This window comes from Condylura cristata, unplaced genomic scaffold (assembly GCF_000260355.1).
Source record: "Condylura cristata isolate star-nosed mole 26May11 unplaced genomic scaffold, ConCri1.0 scaffold00011, whole genome shotgun sequence".
NCBI lineage: Eukaryota > Metazoa > Chordata > Mammalia > Eulipotyphla > Talpidae > Condylura > Condylura cristata.
This window is the reverse complement of record NW_004567112.1, coordinates 10,744,351-10,764,002: the sequence shown is the minus strand read 5'-3', so window position 1 is coordinate 10,764,002 and position 19,652 is coordinate 10,744,351. Positions and strand designations below refer to the sequence as shown.

Below are 19,652 nucleotides of genomic sequence, written 5' to 3'. Positions count from 1 at the left end.
GCAGAGGGAGGGTATGGCAAGCCAAAGGCTAGATAAAGCAGGATCGTGTAGGTCATAGTAAGAAACAGGAAAATTAAAAATAAATTTGAGACATGAGGCATAAATGTCGTGTCTCATCTTTACACAGTGATCAGAGAAGGATGAATCAAAACTGAAGTCCAAGCTGGAAGGAGGAGAGACATGCAGCGATTCAGGAATTTGATATAGGCCTGGAACAAACTAGGGGCAGAGAATCTAGGTAAGAAGAAAATAAGGACATTTTGTAAGCTACCATTTATTGAGCACCAACTGTGTACCAGGCACTATCCCAAATAAATACTTCATGATCTCAAGCAATCGTGGCATAATCTAGAAAACAGACTCCATGCCATGTAGCTGGTATTGGAACTTTGATACAGACACTATAAAAAGCTCTTGAAGGAGCTGAAAGGACAAAATGGAGCAGCGAGGCAACACAAAGACTGGCAGCCACAGAAAATCACTGCCCTCCAGAGCTGGGGTGATAAAGTGAGGCATCAGAGCTGGAAGCCAGGTGTTAGAGCTGCTGAGAGGAAAGAGGGACCCAGAAGATAAGGCTGCCCAGGAGAACTGAAACCAGAGCTGCCACTGCTGGAGGCCCACCTGGCAGCTCAGGACTTTTCCCTCTTCTGCCTTCCTCTTACCTGTTTCTAGGCTAACCTGACCTAGGTTGGGGGGGGCGGGGTTCAGGGAATGAGTTTGCAGGGGGCACCTCCCACCCCAGACACAGGGAAGAACAGGGAAGGATGGAGAGTGTATCTGAGGACAGACAGCAAGGGAGCGATCCTCATGAACTTGGGGAAACTGAGGCACAATGAGAGGTTAGTTGAATTTGGTGTGTGGAAGAACCCCAGTGTGAGTTCAGATCTATCTGATTCTAGAGCCCAAACACATAACTGATTTATTCAGTGAGTTTAGGTGACAGCCTGGGCATGAGGACTGAGCCACCTGTCTGAAAAGCAAGTGTTCACATGAAACACCATTCCAAGACAGAACAGAAGATATTAAACTTTGGGGAGGAGAGGGACTGGCTTAAGAACTAAATTGGTAGTCCAAACTCAGACTGAGTCTGCAAAAGCACTAGAGCCAGATGACCTCGGTTCAAATCTTGGTTCTGCTATTACTAGCTGTGTGATACTGGACAAGTTACTAAACCTTTCTGAACTCCCATTCTCTCATTTCTAAAGTGGATTTCCCAGTAACTCAAACTACTTGTTGGGTTATTTTAATAAAATAATGTATACAAGAACCACAGATGTAAGATCCACTAAATAATAACTATCACTGTGATTATTGTTGTTAGTTATGTTATTGTTGTTACTATGATTGTTGTTATGTCCTGTACTTTCTCTTGCAGACTCTAGAGGCAAAAAAGGGACCATATTCTGAGATGCAAATTAAAACCACAATGAGATACCACCTCACCCCAGTGAGAATGGCACATCTTCAAACAACTAGCAACAACAAATGTTGGTTGAGGATGTGGAGAAAAAGGAACTCTCCTGCACTGCTGGTGGAAATGCAAACTAGTACAACCACTATGGAAAACTGTTTGGAGGTTCCTCAAACTGCTTAACATGGAGTTTCCCTACGGCCCAACAATCCCACTCCTAGGTATTTACCCAAAAGACACAAAAACACTGATTCAAAAAGATACCTGCACCCCCATGTTTATTGCTGCTTTATTTACAATTGGAAAAACATGGAAGCAGCCCAAATGCCCAAAAGTAGATGACTGAATTAAAAAGATGTACATATATACAATGAAGTATTACTCAGCAACCAAAAAAAAGAAACACATGTCTTTTGCAGCAACTTGGATGGAGCTTGAAAAGATCATGCTTAGTGAGATAAGCCAGAAAAGAAAGCAAAATACCGGATGGTTGCACTCATAGCAGGGGTATAATGGACCAGGCGAGAAAATAACAAGAATAATGAACAGCCAAATACCAGAGACATTTTGTAGGGATGGGGTCAAAAACGGTGGAGGGGTGGGGAGGGAAGTGCACGGGACTACGGTGATGGCACATGGGTGACTCGGTGATGGGAAACCCGTGGGGATTACAATTGACATTTAAAAAAAAATGTATGAAAGGATGTAAAAATAAACTTATATTAAAAAAGTAATTATAAAATAAATAAATAGCTACTCTACTTATTAAAGAGAGAGAGAGAGAGAGACCCTATTCTTTTGAGCTTGAATCCTGGCAAAGCTTATGACCAAAATGTTTGTAACTCATATGAATCCTTAAGTTTACTTTATTCTTGGAGGAGTGCCTCTGTATCAGTCAAGATGAGCTAAGTTATGGTACAGTAACAAAGATCTCAGACTCTTGAGACAACAAAGTTTATTTCTTAAGCTGCTTGTAAGTGACAGGTTTTTATAGGGACTCTGCCTCTAAAGATCACTGGGGAGGCTCCTTCTTTCGTGTGCTTTTTTCATGGCTAAGACTAGGGACAGGATTGCAGAAAGCTGCACATGGACTCTCAATCCACATCCAACTCTGTTTCCATTTCATTAGCTAAAGCATCACAGAACACACTTGAGTCCAGAATTGTAACCCTAACATGTGTCCAATATGAGGTAACTCACCTTATATATCACCTCAGCGTCTATCAGAAAAATAGCAAACCTTTTTAGGTTGGTCTGGATAAAGTAAAGGTGCCAATCTGGAATGAACAGATGTAGGAACTCCTAAGAAGCCAGACTACCCTGTGTGACATCATCAAAGTCTGTCATTGTCATACCCAGAATTGTATCCCAAAGACAACAGGTGTCTTGGGCAAATTTTTGTTCCCAAATAGTAAGACCCCTTCTTTGAAAATCACTGTTGGCTCTTGAAAGATATTGTTGAAGATGAGATGCTGGCTGGAAACTGAGTCTGGACCTCTGGAAATGGCATTTTACATGGATTAGATCTTGCATGCCCGGACTTACCCAGAACTTTGCTGTTGTCTGCCTGCTGTCAGATAGTTGGGGACTGATGCTTGCTGAGCAAGTTCTGATGTAAGCAACAAGGCCTTTCTGTCCTTGCACAACCTGATGCTCTCCCTGACTTCATTCTATTTATTTACCTAGGTATTTTTTCATGGCATCTTTTGCTGGCTCAAAGCTCTGTTTTGTTCTTCCTCCTTTGTAGAACAGAATTGTGGGTATTGTTAACTTCTCCCCACATCCAATCCAACATGAACTTCTTGAAATTTGACCTTCCAAATAGCTTTGAATTCAGCACCCATTCACCTCCCTCCTTCCCTGCACTCTCCTAATCCAGGCCACCACCATCTTCCCTGGGAGGTGTAATGAGTTACTAGCTGGATTCCACATCTGCTCCCCACCCACCACACTCCCAAACATTCCACACATCAGCCAGAATGAACAGCAGAAAATTCCACCCTGACTGTGTCAAGCAACCTCATTTCTCTGCTCAATTCCCACTCCCACTGATTGAAATCTTTTCAATTATTCTTTAGCATTTTTAGGACAAAAAATAAAGTCTTTAACGTAGCCTCTAGGGTCCACCTCTGCCTGACTTTGCTAGCCTCACCTCCTTGTCTCCCTCTGGCCTCTTTCCCCAGCTTCAGCTGCCATGTTTTCTTCTCACTCCCTCAAGAAAGATGGGCGCTGCCCTGCCCTTGATGCTTTGCTTCCTATGCAGGCAGTAGTGTTCCCCTCAGCTCTCCTTTCCCCTCTAACCCATACTTCCTAGCATGCCTCAAATTCTATCTCCTCTTGAAAACTTTACTGACCCTGAGACTAACGCCCCTGGTCATATGCGTTTCCTCCTGCAGGATTTAGTCTCCACTATAACTTAATAATACCTTCTTGTAGAAGTTGTTATTGACTATCTGCCTCACCTTCAGTGTCATCCTTGACTTCTCCCAATTCCTTTCTCAATATCTCAAGCACCCAATAGTGCCCCCCACAAAACAGATGATCAAGACTCTTCGTTGAATGTCTAAAATACAAGACTTGTTGATTGAATATTAATTAAGGAGAATGTGATGGTCCTAGAGATAGATGGTTCCAGAAACAGATGTGTTCAAGGGGGAGATGCGGTAGCTCTACAGTTTGGAGCACTCGGGACTTACAGGTCTGGGGAAGGGCGTGTATCCAAGCTTCATAGAGAGGAATCAGAATTCCCATTCCTCATTGCCACCCCCACTCCCTGAGCCAGATTAAAGGGGGCACCATAACTAGATGGGACAATAGAGCCCACAACAGGTGTGTGTGGGTCTACCATGGAGCAACTGAAAATAAGGTACATCAGAGACCAAGAAGCAGACAACAGTATATTTGAAAGAATTGAAACTAACTGAAGAGGAAAGCAGGCATGACCGGAGACACTTATTTTGATTCTTCTACAAATCAATCTTTATCAAAAAAGGAAAAAATAAAATGTCATGAAGAAGGTAAAGAGAAACAGAACTAGTCTGCATTTAAACTAAATTAAAGCTCATTTTTCAAATGAGCTGAGACCAAGCCTGAATCTCACTCCGTCTCCCCAAACTCAATTCAACTAACGCTTTATTTCAGAAGACTTTTTCAAATAATGAGTTTTAACTGTGTGACACGGCTGAGTGGGGAGGTCATTGAATGTGACCCTACATAGGGTGAGTTTACCTTGCCCATTACTGCCACAAGAACAATTCTGTTTAGGAGACCAAATAATCTTGCAGTTATTTTATCAAATTATTTTATAGTGACATTTCCCAGAGGTTCAGTTCAGGGCTCCTACCTCACCTCAATAAGTCACTGGAACAAATATGTGAATTTAGCACAATTGATCGATTAATAAACCTAAAACCTTTACTAAGGTCTGAAATTAAACCTTAATATCCTCAATGTTGGCTTTCCCCTAAACTATTTATAAGTGATGTTCTTAGAGGATAACGTGTCTAAATTTCTAAGCCACTGCTCAGTAACTGTTAAATAAATATAATCTATATCTAAAGTGCCATCTAAATTGATGTAAATATATCTAAATTGGTTGAATTCTGGAATGAATGAAATTTTCACCTCCCAGAGATAAGGTTTAGTTGACTTTAAGCTCTACAGAGTTATGGCATACCTTATGTGGACAGCATGAATATTTGAGTTGGGATAATAGTTATAATAATAAAATTATCTGCTTGGTGACTAAGCCTATTTTATAAGCCACAGCAACTCTTAGCCAAATCCTAATTAAGCAGATCAGTCAGCTGGTTCTCCCCTGCATGTGACCTGCAATCTGTTTTTATTCATGAAACCAGAAGAGGCACATGCCGGCATCCTGTTATTAATTAGGCTTGTGCTTCAAGATTACACCATGGCCTTCATTCAGACACATCCAAAATGATAATTATTCTGAACCATTCATTAGAGCTTAACAAACTCCATTATTTACAACTGTGAAGGGTCTTGGAATGCTGACTGCTAGTTCAATATATGGTTTCAATCTTCCTGTGGCTCATTTTCCTCATGTATAAAACAAGGCTATTAATAGTAGCATCTATTGTAAGGATTGAGTTAAAACATGTAAAGTACTAGGATAGTTTGTGGTACACAGTAAGTACTGTAATATTTGCAGTTATCTTTAAGAGTTTCTAGCAAAATCTCTAGTCCCCTACAAAGGAAATCTTCATTTGACCCAGTTATCAATATAATTTGCTGTCATTGGTCATCCCTGATAAATGTGGTATTTTAGACCCAGAGCCTTCTCTGGCTGCTACTCCAACAGACATTCCTCTCCCAGTTACAGATTTATGTAGAGCTTATCCCTGGTGACTGTATTGCTGAGAGAATAAGGAAAGTCTTGAGAGCACTAACTAGTTCTCAGCATTGTTTGGAGTCAGGGAACACTTTGAGAATCTCATGAGAAAAACAGGACATTGGAAAAATGTGCATTCAATTTCAGGGCTTTTATCATCCCCCTCCGAGGTCATCATGGACCCCAGATTAAGAAAGCAGGACTTAGAAGACAGTCACATTGGATCCTGTTCTTTTCACAGTGGCTGACTCCAAACAAGACAGAAGCACAAACTCAAGGCATTGTCAAGGAATCGTGAATCACAGTGTTAGGCCTTTCCAACAGTGTTCTGATGATGATGAAAATGATGGAGGAGAATGAAAAGGAGAACAAGAGGAGGAGGAGGCATCACCCCAAATGGATAGAGTTACACAAGCTACAAGTATACTTTTACCTATAAATGAGGCAATTCCTCCCTGTGCTTTGGGGCTACGTCCCTCTACACAAGGGTTGTTATTAGCAACTCTGCTGGCAGTTTGAGGAACTGATTGTATCTATAGCTTTTAGTAGCTTTATTTTTTATCTAAAACTTTCTTGTAAACTAAAATATTAGGCCCGGGGCTCTTCACGCCTGTTGAGTGATTCAGGCACAAAAGAAATGCTAATTACGGGAACTGAGCTGTGAATTCTGAGTGACCCTGAGAAACAAAGTGGTTATCTAGCGGTCTTGGGTTGCTAGAAATTTCTTGAGCATGTGTAAGATTACTGTGAGTGATGTTCACCTGAAGTGCTCCACTTAGAGAAAGTTTTATAGACTCCTGATAAGAAATGAATTCAAAGAGCTAATCTCATGGGCCAGGAGATCTTTGGGGGTGAGTCAGGGGTACTGTAAGGAGAAAAGCCCCAGGGGGGTGGCAGGATAGACTTAGCACCAACAAAAGCTGCCCTTGGACTAGGGTCCCTTCTCGTGTCCTCTTTCCAGCAGGCCAGGGACCAAAGGAGAAGAGTGATTTTAATGGAGGTCACAGAAAGAGGCCAAGGGCCAGCTACATTTCTATCCCATTATGATCTCAGGTTGCATCCCTGCCCTTAGAAGCTGAACATCTTCTCAGGGCCTGCCTGCAAGGACCTCTTCTCCCTCATCCCTCCGTCACTCTGCTCTAGCCCTAAGGCCAGATCTCCCTGGCTCAGGGCCTCTGTTTTATTGCCACCTCTGCCAGGAACATTCTCTAGATATTTGGCCAGCTGACTCATTCTTACATTTAGGTCTTAGCAACTTTCTGTCCCTTGCCTCGTCACTTTCTTTCCTATCATCCGATTTTATTTATAGCATTCATCATCATCTGAAGACAATCTGTTGATTTGTTTCCATCACAGTGTCTAGTTTCTCCTTTTGAATGTGAACTCTGCGAGGGGCAGGGACCATCTATGTTGTGATCCCTCCTGTCACCCCTCCCCCCACCCCACCCCCCAATAAGCTCAATACAGAGAAAGCACTAGACATGCATTTGTTGGATTTGGGAATGAGTGATCATGGCAGCCATGATTTATTGAGGATATACTCTATGCCAGACTTGGGGCTATAGATTGTTCTGGATTCTCAGAACAGTCCTGCCAGGTAGGTGCTGCCCTGTGATCTCCATGCTACAGATGAGGCTTCCAAGACCTTAGACAGCTCTTCCAGTGTCAAAGCTATGGAGGTCAGCAGGTGCCAAGACCTGCTTTGCACCTAGGCATGTGTGACTCCAACATCATGCTCTAATCAGGAGTGGGTACCCTGTCTCTTAAAGGGCCTGATAGTGTTCAAGAGTCTGGGGATCCTGCGGCCTCCATGCAAACACTCAAGTCCTCTGCGGGATGAAAGCCGCCATAGAGAACACATAAATAATTTCTCTCGCCCATGCGCCAATAAGACTTACTAAAAAATCAAGAAATGGGCAGGGTATGGTTTGGAGTCATCATTTTGGATCTCTCCTTTAAGTAATCACTCTGTACATACTATGGGAGAAAAAGGATTATTAAAGCAGAGGGATAGAAGTCAAACATTAAAATATGTGCTTTGCATATGCAAAGTCTTCTTTCCATAGGAAAGAGAGCAGGGGGATAAACAAAGTTAAAAAGGCAAAATAGGAATTTTCTGGTAGGAATTACAATCACCGATTCAACCTCTCAACTGAACTATAGCCATCACATTGGATAGATAACTCACTCAAATGAATTATTCCGCCTTAAGTGAGGTTCCATTCAGCTCCTAATTATACATTTCCTTCCCAAGCACAGGCATTTGTTACTATTGGCAAGAGGAAAAATAGGAGATAAGGATCATGGATCTGAGCCAACCCAGAGAAGTGTCTGGCCCCCTCCTTGGGAAGGTGAACAGGATTTGTGCTTAGTGATTCAGAGTGGCACTTGAGTCTAATTGTCATAATTAAAGCTAAAGATCAACTCATGACCCTGGGAGCTGGCCTGGGAGGCTAAGGCTGAGCTCTGAGAAGCAAGGAGAAGACAAAGGCGGAGGTTTCCATGGTGCTTGGCACTGAGAGAGTGAGGGCTGGTGTGGGCTGGAGCCCAGAGGATGTTGGGATGATGGGAGGCATGTTTGGGGGTGATGGTCAAAGCTCCTGTGGGCACCTTGCTTTTCTCTTGGGCTGTCCTAGGTCTTTGGAATGGCATTACACAAAATATCCTTTCTCTCTTACGCTGAAGAAAATGTCCCTGTAATCAGTACAAGATACCTACAGTTCATTGCTTCAAATTGTATACAAATTCAAAATCTGGCCTTTACATATTTGAGCAGGTGACAAAGATACAAGTTTTGGTCACACTTCTGAACCCTGGAGCCCCATCTGTCTGTGTCCTTGTAAACTTCAGTTTAGCGAGAGTCCAGCTAAGTCAGTTCAAGTGGAATTCCCACCTATGCTTTCTGATCAGGTTCCTCTGCTCCGCCACCCCCCAGGTGACACCTGATCACCTAGCCTGTCTTCAGGAGAAACTCCTGCCAGGCCTCCTCTTGGTAACTTTCCATCCCCTGGACCCTCACCTACTCCGTGGCTATTGATGTCTACTTCTGCGAGTCCTATTCAGAGCCAAAGCTGATCTCTCTCCCTTGTTGCAAAACCCCATTGCCGTGCGGTGGGTCCTGGCGTGGTGGGGTGGGGTGAAGTCCGCCCCACTCTACTCACAGGTGCCACTGGGTATTTTTGTCTTTACCACAGGAAAGCAGCCCTGCCTCGTAGAACCAGCCACAGAAGGGGAATCTAGCGAAGCAAAATTTTTCCCATCCTGCCTTTCACTAGGAACAAGGTTCTGGGTTCCCCATCTAATGAGAGTTCCTCTTTCTGGACTCGTTTTCCTCTCAGTAACAGAGTGAATCCATCTCATACCTTTTTATCTATTCAAACATCCTATTTTTTGTTGTTGTTGTCCATTCAGTGTCTATTGTTTATTATTGCTTACAGTGACTATCAAAGATGATATGTAACATTAATAAAAATAAATTTTTGGGCCCTCCCTGTTGGCACAGTGGGTTAAAGCACAGCATTTAGAATCTAAAGCCGCTTCCGCATGAGTTCGATTCCCGCCTGCCCCAGAGGTGACCACATGGCGCAGCAGACCTCTCCTGACCCGCCAGCTACTCCCCTCAGCAGTGTACTTCGTCAGTCAGTGTATTCGTTCTCCAGTCTGTCTCTGTGAAGGCTCTCACTGCTCCCACACCTCTGGCCTGTACCGCAGTTCTATATGCATGAATGAATAAATCTAAAAAAAATAATTTTTTCTTGTGCATTGAGTATATACCTGGGTTATGCCACATGCTTTCTATTACTTAATCTCACAACAGCCTTATAAGGAGGGACCCTTGTGATTTCAGCCTTCTCTCCAATGACAGCTGAAGTTTAGCAAGGTGGCATATATTTATTTTCTGTTTGCACCAAGAGCAAACGGAAAATAAATGGCAGAGCTAGGATTTGAACCTGAGCCTTTTTTTCTTACATCAAGAACTGCACTGACTTTGTATTCCCTGGTCAGGCTCTTATCCAAGAGGAAAATGTAGATTCAAGCTCCTTTACCTTGAACATATTACTATGCCATGATGCATGCCATCAATCAGATTACCAAGCACCAAAATGTTTTTTCTGGAGCAGAATGTGTAGGAGCTACCTGTATGTAGAGTGTATGTTGTTCCAGGCATGGTCTTTGCTGTTCAGACACTTAGAACCCAAGGGAGGTCATAAAATCGACAGCCCAATCCAGGCCCTGGGAGAGCCTCCCAATGAGGCACAGCGTGGGGTCCCCTCTTCCTGGATTCCCTATTGCCATTTACATGCACCAAAACCAAACCAAACAAAGCAAATAACATGAAACAATGGTGTCTACAAAGCTCTGCTCATTCAAGAATCTTTTCTTTTCTAGGAAACGGCAACCCCTTCAAGGATAGACCAAATCAAAACTCTGGCATATAAGAGATCTGGGGACTCTCCTTGAAAGAAACAGTGTGGGTTTCTAAGACAATATATGAATAATGGCCTGATCACAGGGGAATGTGGAGGCTTGTGGTAGGAGACCCTAGAGAAAGAAGAACAAAGCTGGGAAAGTTAATGTTTCCACAGATCTGCTTCTTTCAGACATGGGGGGAGAAAAGGAGGAGTGTGGTAATTGAATGTCCACTATGATCGAGGTGCTTTTCTATAGACTAAGCCCTGAGTCCTGCCAACAGTGTGCCCAGCTGATGTTTTACAGAAAAGCTACTAAAAATTCAAACAGGCCTTCTCTCTCTTGCTTTCTTTTACTCCACCTGAATGCCGGGGTAGCTCTCAGTCAGACTTGTCTGACAGCAAGGGCAGTTTTTCATTAGAAAAGCTGTAACACATCGAGGCTACAAGCCTACTCCAGAGACTGGCCTATAGCAGGAACTCAATAGGATGGGACAAGTGAACAAGTCCTTAATGTGGTTTCTCAAACTGAAGTAAACATCATCTGGCCCAACAGTTGTAATGGGGGCATACCTGTACCCCCCTGGAGACATGCTGGGGATACTTTTGGTTGTCACAAGAGAGAGGGCATGTGCCCTACTGGCACAGTAGATAAGGGCTGAATGCATCAGACAGCCCCCTGGTGTTAATAGCGCATTTATTGTGCACTATCCATTTGCTCTTGGGAAATATATGTCACCTTGCTAAATGTCAGCTGTCAATCAGAGAGGAGGCTGTGATCACAAGGGTCCCTCCTTATAAGGACATTGTGAGACTAAATAATAGAATGCTTGAAAGCACATGGCACAACCCAGGTAAATACTAAATGCACAATAAAAAAAGCAAGGTTAAGAACCTCTCATCTAACCCAATAAGGTTTCTGTACAGTTGACGTACCACGAACCAACAAGGTAAAGAGACTTTCCCAGGGTCATACACCTGGTAAGTACCAAAACCATGATGAGAAGCGTCCCCTAAGCCTTCTACTTCTTCTCACCAGACCTGCAGCTGCTGGCTGGCCAGAAGGCTGCCTGCTGCTTGGGAAATGGGGTTCAGTAGGAAGATTGTGTTGATTTAACAATGCAGGCAGACCAAACACTGTTACAGAAGTTCAAGTGGACTGAGTCTTTCTCCTCAGTCTGGATCATTCTCTGACTACACTGCCAGGGAGGACCCAGAGAACCAGGAGATAAAGACTTGGATTAGAAAGTGCTCACCACCGTCTTTACATCCCCTCCCTCCTTGTCTTAGGCTCACAGACTAAAACACCATTATCATGTTGAAAACATTTTCTTTTAATAGTTAAATAGGCAACTTAAGGCTATTAATGATTCAGGGGTCATATTAGATGGAGGTTCAAACTGCCCAAAACTGATTCTCTCCAAAATCTATTAGTTGTTTACATTATCACTGTCACCCATAGATGGTTGACCTCCCATGTGCCAGGGGAGAGGCAGATGGAGACGGACAGAAGGAGAAGAAGGTGTTCACCAATGTCATTCACAGGCATATCTTTGACCTTAAGAAGCACTCAGCCCAAGCATAAGAATTGCCTTTAATTGCTATGACAGAGCATGCAAACATGAGTAAACCAAAACAAAACCCTCCTTCTAATAGGACTATTAAAAAAAAAAAAAAAACTAAGTTTAACAGAGACATTTAACCACAGCCCCAAACTTGGAGTTTGCCACTTACTGTTGGGGTTTGGCTTGCTTGGTAGACATGTTCTTTTGTCCACCAAGTTTTGTGGGGACTTGCAAGTCCATGGACCATACTGAAAATGGTACCCTATTCAGGGTAATATGGGACTTCATTTAACAAGAACAGGTTCTAACACCTAACATAAGCTGGTGGAGAAAGAGTCCCTGAATGGATGCCCCATGCCAAGGAACTGGCTGGCATACTGGACAGCAGCCTCCATGCTACACCTTAGTGGAGGTAGAGATCTGGGTTAACTCAACTCTGAAGATCGACTTTTATCTTGAAATTTCAATGAAAAATTAAACATCCTGAGAACACTGAGTACTGATGGCTTTTATTTCCATTGCAACTGCTTTCTGAGATGGATAAATCCCCTTTAGATTTTCATGAGTTTGGCCCAGAAATCAGACACTCAAGGCATTAAACATACAGGAGCCTGGTATGCCAAGAAAGCAGTAGTATCTATTTAAGGATTGGCTCCATTGCCAGCTAAGTGTCTTAGGAAACTGAGTGGAATTTGACTAGATCAGCTCTGCCACACACTGGAAAATCAGACACTAAGAAAGACACCTCAGGGGGTCCTGCTTGGGTCTGGATGGGAGTGTTAACTTTGGTGACAAGGAGTTTGCTGGACAACGTTGTCCCAACTTTGAGATAGTCCAATGCAATGTACAATGGAAATCTAACTTTTTTATTCTGCCCAGTTATGACATTAAAATTAAACTCAGCATCGATGGATTATCTACAAACAATATCAGTTGGTAAAAGACGGAATGTTTTAACAGCCCAACAAATGCAAAGGACAGACTCTCAGATTTGAGGACGGTTCCTCAATTTGAATACAACTCGCTGAATGAAAGACTTGCTACTTGGTCCCTGGTTCTTGCATCACCCTAGACAGGGAAAAAAAAAAAAAAAACAAAACAAAAAAAAAAACAGACCAGCAACCATTTGCAATCTATAATTTGGAAACTGTGGGTATCCAGGGAAGCTGCCTAGAGAAGAGTGAGGTTAGAGACCTGAAATGGAGCAAGAATTACAGGAGCAGGGCAGGGTGGTATTGGAGGGACAGCAGAGGTCTGAATAAGTCGCTCTGCTGGAGGACAGGACCTTCCTCGCTGCAACGCTGCAAGGAATTGCTTGTTTAATTATGCACTTGGCTTTGAGTTCCTTGAGAGCTGTGGCTCAGAGTCACAGAGCTCATTAGAGGGGAGGCAGAGATGGTGGCGCTACAGCAAGGGGCTTTCAAAGGGTGACGGCCCAGCTCCAGGGGGACACATGAGCTGACGCAGCCATTGAACCAGAGAGTCAGAGGGTAGGTTTGCTGTTACATAATCATGCCTGCCTTTTCTGGCTGGTGTATGGACAGGGCCCCACCTCCATCCTAGCCTACCTAGCAGGCTCACCCAGAGCATCAGAGCACAAGATAATTAAAATGTACCCCTAGGGGAGTATGATGGGGGTCAGGGCAGCTGCTGCCCTGGGGAGGTGCCAGGGGACAGCAGAGGGAAGACTCAGCTCTTCCCCACGTTCCCTGGGGACAGCTGAGAGTGTGTGGCTGTGGGTGAGGTGCAGACGACCTCCTGCCAGCCTGCTTCTTGAGCTCCTGGGTGTTCCCATTGCTAAGGGCAAGCAGAGCTCTTAGTTCCAAGCTTTCCCATTTTCCCATGCCCGGGTTCCTCTTAGTCACTTTCTGGAATTGACTGCAGGAAAACATGATCCACACCATTAGCAGCAGCTGCTGGAGTTAAGTGCCACAGCAACAGCCCCTTCCCTGCAGAGAAGCCCAGTCCACAGGGAAATGCATGTTGCCTTCTTCCAAGACTCATTTTTGGGTGATTTTTTGTTTGTTTGTTTTTTAACCAACCTGCTTTCTGGCAAGATGTTGAAGCCCAATACCAAGAGTCAGCCTCAGTTAAACTTCCTGCTAGCCCCATAGGCCACTGGGTGGAGGCCAAAGGCAAAGCTCCCTGAGCAGCGGTCCAAGGCATAGCAGCTGCACAGCCAGCAGTGGTGACAGTGTTTACAGCAGCGCTGGCTCAGCACACCACGGAGGCAGTAGGGACCTGAAATGATGCTTACACTTGACTGCAAGGCCAGGAGCCCAGACTATGGGTCCTGGGCAGTGAATGGGGAGGGTGGGCTTCCCAGTACAGATATAGCAGGTGCAACCTGCTATTCAAAGTCTCCCTGGAAATGCTTTAGGCTACTGTTGTATTTATTGAGTGCCTCTGGGGTCCTTTCTCGATATCCAATCTCCCATGGCTGCCTCATCCAGTAGGTTTCAAATCCTGAGTGAATGTTGAGTGCCTTCAAGTGTCCATCTTCCTGCCTATGTCCCCACCGGGAATCCCTGGATGACACTTGTGTCCCTGGGTGGTCCCCCAGAGACCCGTGCCCCAGAGGCAACAGATAGAGATTAACTAACATACAGCTGATGGCAAGAGTGAACCCAAGTAGAGAAGAAGAGAGAATTGATACCTCTAAGAGGTCAAGGGGACAGGGTCCCCCATGGGGAAGGTGGCAGAGAATTAAAGTGATCAATATCAGAGAGGACTGATGGCTTCCTTTCATTGCCCACCATGTACTCAGCCTTCCCATCAGCTCCCAGAGCCTCTGGCTTTGTCTGGGAAAGTGCTCACCAGTACAAGGGCTATCACTGACGCCCTGGCCAGTGAGCTGACGAAAGAAGCAGCGAACATGCAAAAGGAACATGCTGCTCCAGCTTGGGGGGCAGGGGGGTGAGTGGGTGGGCAGGGGTGACCTTGGGAGCACTGATGGGCAGCGAAGGAAGACAATGGGCCCACCCCCAAATCCTCAGCTCTCTGTGCCCCACCCCCCTCCCAACCTGTGCTGGGATTCACCCTCAGAGATGACCACGCCAAGTGGGTTAATCATCCTGGACTTCTGAGAACTGGGGAGAAGGACACAGAGCTTGTTGTCTCTCCCCAATTTTTGCAAAGGGTTTCAGGGGCTTTCTTCTGATAGGAGTCACCCCAGGAACATGAGGATGCTGGCTCCAGCTGGATGAGTAGAAGGAAGTACTGAGAGAGAGGGGACTGGAGGGAGATTCTCCCATTCTTCCTCCTGCCTTCCCTGGGTCTGGTCCCAGCCTCTCCCTAGCAGTAGAGACAGCTGGTGCAGAGCAGCGCTGGATAGGGAGTCAGGAGACCCCCACTCTACCTGGCTCAGCAGCGCTGGGGGTGGGCCACTCACAGCACTCTTGGTCTGCACGTTCCAGGCCTTGGCCAGGTGGCACAGCTACAGCTTCATCAAAGAGCCTGTCTGAGTAACATGCTACCTTCATCTAAATCAGGTCCTTGTTCTTTTTCTCAGACCCGGTGGCGACGACGAATTTATTTGTGAGACTTTTTAAAATGCCGATCGCCGCCCACTGAGCGGTCACCTCCACTAGAGCAGAGACCTCTCTGCCTTGCACTCCATGAAACCCTGGTGCCTCCGAGCGGCAGGTGGTGCCAGCCGTCATTTTACAGAGTTTCATTCTCAGAAAGAAGTTTTACACCCATCGTACAGGTGACGAAGTGAGGCTTAGACAAGTCAAACGACAAGCGAACTAAGCAAAACTGGCAGCAAACCTGCAACGCCCATACCCGTGTACGGCTTTGCTAACAAAGAGCGCCTGGGCCTGGTCGCCTGGGCCTGGGCTTCTAGGACCATTCCTTGGGAGTGGGAGAGAGGAAGAAGAAGGGCCACTCTAGACTGAGCACAGCTCGGCGCTGGGGTCCTCAGGCAGACTCAGTCTTGCCTAGGTGGGGTCAAGCAGAAGAGGCGAGCCTGAACACCATGACCCTCTCAGCAACTGGAGCAGCAGATGTTGACGCAGGAACAGCCGCCTCCTGGGGACTTTATTTATTTTTTAATTTTTTAGTTTTATAATAATTTATTTTTACGTATTTTTGTGCATTTTCCCATCTCAGTTGCAATCCCCTTGGGCTTCCCATCACCAAATCACCCATGTGCCCTCACCATAGTCCAGTGCATTTCCCTCCCTCATGGGGACATTAAAGGGGTAGGCATGGGGGGCATCCCCAGGATGCAGTGAGCCTGGAACTATGGGTGTGTCTCAGCCCCTGGCAGGTGGGAAGGGCACAGACTTCGAGGGTGGGCGCACCTGAAACTGACGACTCACACTTCAACTTGGGCAAGTCGATATGTAGTTTTAGCCTCCGTTTGTTCACCTCAAACACAGGACGCAGCTCACCCCTTCCGTCTGGAAGGGTGCCATCCTTACCACAGCTTACCTCCTGCAAGCCCCCAGTCAACGCCATCCCTTCAGGGCCTCCCCACAGCTGGGCCAGTTCCTAATCTGGAGCCTTCCTCAGATTCTAGAGGTGGTAAAAGCTACAAAAATGTGAGGGGCAGACAGGAAAGCAGACCCAATGGAGGGAGAGCTGGTCCCTGCCCCTCACCATCGCATCCTCAAAGCCACCTCACACCCTGTGCTGTGGCCAGGGTGCAGCATGCCCAGTTGAGCAGAAGGGCCAGCAAGGTAGGCGGGAGCATTGCCAGGTGGTAACCCAACACCATTCATCTGTTTTCCACACTGGCACCAGGGCGACTGCATGGCACGGGAGTGAAAGTGAGGGTCTGAAGTCTGCCACTTACTCTGCTAGCTTGTTCCTTAACTTCCCTCTCTGTTCAGTGGGTGAGCACTCACCTCAAGGCTAGGAGGGTTAAGTGTGAGACTCGTAGAACAGAGAAGGACAGGAGGACCCCTGCGCTGATGTTAGCCATCATGACCGGTCAGCAGCCACTGGCTGTGAGAGACGGGTGGGCCAGCCCCTGACTTGGCAGAGCGGCCAGTATAGAGCAATGGGCCGAGAACAAGCCACCAGAGGACAAATCTCATCAGTGCGCCGGTGAGGTGGCCTCCGGGACTCTAGCCCAGGCCCAGAGGGGAAGTCCTTCCTCAGGGACCTGATTGATCTGTTGATTTGGCCAAACCAGGGAGGAAGGCAGGTGCCCCAAGTAGGGTGATAAGGTCAATCCTGCACAGTATAAAGCATGTGGGGGGCGAGATGGAACATGGCTGGAACATGGCGAGGGAGCAAGCCAGCGTGCAAGCCAGACCGGCATCCAGGGGACCCACCAGGAGGAAGCGCTCCCGAAAGCACAGAGAACCTGACTCGGGCTATGTCTGCACCTGCGTGGTGTTTATTCGTGAGACTCCAGCCCATGGCACTGCCCTTGAATCATGCAGAGGAAGCAACACTGAACTTAAAGAACTTCCCATACCAATTCCTCTAAATAGTCTCAGGAAATCCAGTGGGATCTCGGCAGAGAAATACCCTGGGGAAACACAAAGAGATCAGAAGCTTTATGGGATTCTCACGCTAGCATCCTGCCGCCACTAACGAAGCAGAGACACTTCATGCTCTGGAACAAGCACCTGAGCATGAAGGGAAGCACGCCGATGGGAAAGGAAACATCCGAGACCAGAGACAGCAGTATGGGTGCCATGTTTCTTTCTTAAGCCAAAATGGAGAGGGGAGAGCCCATTTAATGGCCATTTACCTTTAAAGCATTCTGCGCCGAGACATACCAAAGTAAAATTATTGCTTTGCCACAGATCCGCGCCTCCTCGGCCACCTCCAGCCAAACCTAACAATTAGACGTGAGGACGGAGGGCGTCTGCCCTTGCATCTGTGTCTTTCATCTTCAGTGCTTCAGCCCCTGCCAGCTGCGCCCACAGCTCTGCTTTCACCCATAGTGCTTTGACCCATCTCTCCATGTCCCCGAGTGTGGAAAAGCCCCCAGCAGGATCATGATGGGGTGAGAAGGGCCACTGTGCACCGCACCCAGGTCCCAGACTCAAGGAGAGACAAGAGCTCCTCGGCTCTGAGCCCCCTCTGCTGCGAATCGTGCCCCCAAGCCGAGCCTTTGAAGGCTCAATTCCTGTTGCAAATCAGATCTGATGGCATCGCAAATGAAGGCATTTGGCTGCCTCTCATAAGCCAAGCCCCCTCCCAAGATTTTGGAGCTCTGGGCCAGCGGGAAGGATAGAGGGGAGCCGACATGTGGAGGTGACAGTCACATTTCCACTGCTGGGCTCAACCCTCCACGGTGGCACGCAGCTGAGGCCTGGGCTCTGCCTTTCTGTGGAATTCCAAGACACTGAGTTCTTTTTCTTTGACTTCTTTGTCCCAAGCCCTCCACTTGACGCCCATTTCTAGTAGCATGACATCCTAAGAAATTAGCAACCCCAGCCCAACAGTTGTAAATACCTGTGTCCTTGCCTTGGAGGCTCTTGAGAAATTATTTCCAACCAGTTGATAAGCAAAACTGATGGAGATTCTGGAGAAGACACTCTGGCCTGTGAGTGGTGGAATAAAAAGTGAGTTCTGGTTCCTCAGAGAGGCTGTTTGTATGGCCAGAGGCTGCAGGACTTTGGGTGCTCCACAGTAACCTCAGAAAAACTCCCCAGGCAGCAGCAAACTCTCCGAGCAGTTTTGAAACACCAGCGGAGGAGGAAGGCTCTTTAATCAAATAATAACCAGCCAGAGATAAGGCCTGCTAGGCCGAGTTCGGCCAGCCAATCAGAGGCTTCCTTCCGACAAGCTGCAAGGACAAACAGACCCGGCTTCTGGAGGAGTTTCAGGGCTTGTTATAATTTAATGATGCTTCGGGTGGTGCCCTCTTGGCTGTGCCTGGGGGGGTTATCTAACTGGGGGTGGAACTACAACTCAGAAAGCTCGCTCAGTGGAGACACCTGGCCCAGGGATGCAGCCGAGCATCCTGAGGGGGGCTGTGGAGAAACACAGCTGGCTATTTCGGCCATGAGCCTTGACAGGGAATTCTCCCTGCTGCAGAGAGCCAGGCTTCAGTGGGGCTGAACAGGGGGGCCGACCAGGCATGAGTAGATTGCATGCTGGCCATGCAACTCATTGGCTGTGACCTGCGGAGGTCACGAAAACACTGGTGCTTCCTCTTACATGTTGAAGATGCTTTGCTCACATCTTCCTTAACTGGCAGTTAAAGAACTGGGTCCTTAACTGGCAGTGACCTTGAACTTCTCTGTATTCATCAACCCTTCTGGCCATCCTCCTCTCCCAATGCTAGCAATGCTCTGTTAGGCCACAGGTGTGTAAGAGGGTGGTTTCTGGGAGCTAAACAGACATAGGGAGCAATGCTGACTTATCTCTCTCTGACCTTATAACTTAGACCCATGCTTGCCAACATGCTGCAAGGATTAAATGGGAGCACTCTGGCAGGTCTGGAGAAGGTCTTCTGTGCCTGGAAGAGATGAAAAACAAAACCCAGAAAATAACCCAATCTTTTATATGGGTTAATATATTAGAGCTCAATAGATAAAGAATTTAGAGGAAGATTTTTGTTATGTAAATAACTCCTAGTCATCAGCAGAATTAAGGTTAGACCATTTGAGCACCTTCCAAAGGAACCTTATTATTTAGAGTCATTCCCTATTCTCCCCAAGTCCATTACACACACACATATACTACCTTTCCCATCTATTATTCATTCAACAAATATTTATTTTGCAGCTACTATGCTAGACACTACTCATCTCTGGCAAATTCTCTGTGAAACCAAGTCACACAGGAGGCAGGAGTTTATTAAAGAGTCTCTCCGTTCAGTGGAGCCATGGCAGGAACATACCAAGGGAGCTTATCACAGAAGGTTTGTCCAAAGGGAACAGGAAAAAGAAAGCACTGGAAAGGGAAAAAAAGGGGTGGAAAGGAAGTGGATTCAAGTCAGT

General features: G+C 46.3%; 1 protein-coding gene across 1 annotated transcript in view; it reads right to left on the bottom strand.

Annotated features, from left to right (window-relative positions):
- The window catches only part of GPAM (glycerol-3-phosphate acyltransferase, mitochondrial), a 49,683-nt gene extending 31,493 nt beyond the window's left edge, over positions 1–18,190 (bottom strand). Inside the window, exon 1 of the mRNA XM_012723875.1 lies at positions 18,160–18,190. The gene's annotated coding sequence lies outside the window, so the exon portion shown is untranslated. The remainder of the gene's footprint in view (positions 1–18,159) is intronic.
- Positions 18,191–19,652: the final 1,462 nt, after the last annotated feature.